The sequence below is a fragment of the Chrysochloris asiatica genome, unplaced genomic scaffold (assembly GCF_000296735.1).
Source record: "Chrysochloris asiatica unplaced genomic scaffold, ChrAsi1.0 scaffold00400, whole genome shotgun sequence".
In the NCBI taxonomy this organism is placed as follows: Eukaryota; Metazoa; Chordata; class Mammalia; order Afrosoricida; family Chrysochloridae; genus Chrysochloris; species Chrysochloris asiatica.
In genome coordinates this window covers 1,484,771-1,486,696 of record NW_006408918.1, presented here as the reverse complement: position 1 = coordinate 1,486,696, position 1,926 = coordinate 1,484,771, and positions in this window count along the sequence as shown.

The following is a 1,926-nucleotide window of genomic DNA, read 5'->3' as shown; positions in this document are numbered from 1 at the left end:
GATACCTACATGGCAGATCAGTCCAACATATCCATGTACAGAGAACTAGCTACATGGCAGATGAATCAAAAATGTCCCTATACAGAGAGCTAGGTAAATGGCAGTGTAGTGAAACTTTTCCATATAAAGTGTTTAAGTGACAAGGCAGATGAGTCCAACTTGTCTATATACAGAGAGATAGCTACATTGCAGATGAATCGAAAATGTCCATATACAGGGAGCTACCTACTTGGCAGGGTAGTGCAGTATTTCTATATACAGAGTCATAACTATAAGGCAGATTAGTCCAACTTATCTTTATACAGAGAGCTAGCTACATGACAGAGTAGTGCAGCATTTCCATATACAGAGTTCTAGCTACAAGGCAGATGATTCCAAACTGTCTATATACAGAGATCTAGCTACTTGGCAGAGTAGTGCAACACTTCCATATACAGAGTTCTATCTACATGGTAGATATGTCCAACATGTCCATATATTGAGAGCCACCTACATAGCAGACAAGTTTAATATGTTCATATGCAGAGAGCTACTTACTTGGAAGTTCAGTCCAACATATCCATGTAGATAGAGCTGGCTACATGGCAGGCGATGTCCAAAACGTCCATATACAGTGAGCTAGCTATCTTGATTGGAAGTGCAACATTTCCATGTACAGAGTTCTAGGTACAAGGCAGATGAGTCAAGCTTGTCTATATACAGAGAGCGAGCTACATGGCAGAGTAGTGTAACATTTGCATATACAGAGTTCTAGGTCATGGCAGATGTGTCCAACTTGTCCACACTCTGAGAGCTAGCTACATGGCAGAGCAGTCCAACATGTTCATATACAAGGTACTAGATACCTGGCAGATGAGTCCAACATGTCCATATACCAAGAGCTAGCTACATGGCAGACAAGTCCAATATGTTCATATACAGAGAGCTACCTACTTCACAGATTATATAAACATGTCCATGTACAGAGAGGTATCTACATGGTATATGAGTCCAAAATGCCCATATGCAGTGAGCTCGCAACATAGCAGGGTAGTGAAACATCTCCATATAGAGTTCTAACTTCAAGGCAGAAGAGTTCAACTTGTCTATATAAAGCGATCTAAATACATGGAATGGTAGTCTAACATGTCCATATTCAGGGTAGTAGCTACATGGCAGATGTGTTCAACGTATCCATATACTGAGAGGTAGCTACATGGCAGTCAAGTTCAATATGATTATATACAGAGAGCCACCTACTTGGCAAATCAGTTCAACATATCCATGTACAGAGAGCTAGCTAGCTGTGTGGCAGACAAGTCCAAAATGTCCGTATAAAGAGACCTAGCTACATGGCAGGGTAGTGTAACATTTCCATATACAGAGTTCTAGCTACATGGCTGATGTGTCCAAGTTGTCCATACACTGAGAGATAGCGCCATGTCAGAGTAGTGCATCATTTCCATATACAGAGCTCAAGATAAATGGCGGATGAGTCCAAAGTGTTCAAATACTGAGAGCTAGCTACATGGCAGACAAGTTCAATATGTTCATATACAGAGTGCTAACTGCTTTGCAGATCAGTTCAACATATCCATGTACAGAGTTCTAGCTACATGGCAGACAAGTTCAAAATGTCCATATACAGAGAGCTAGCTACATGGCAGAGTTCTTGCTTCAAGGCAGATGAGTCCAACTTGTCTATATAGAGAGATCTACCGTCATGGCAGGGGAGTGCAACATTCCAATATAGAGAGTTCTAGCTACATGGTAGATGTGTCCAACGGGTCCATATACTGAGAACTAGTTACATGGCAGACAATTACAATATGTTCATATACAGAGAGCTACCTACTTTGCAGATCAGTCCAACATATCCATGTACAGAGCGCTAGCTACATGGCAGATGAGTACAAATGTCCATATACAAAGAGATAGCTACAATGC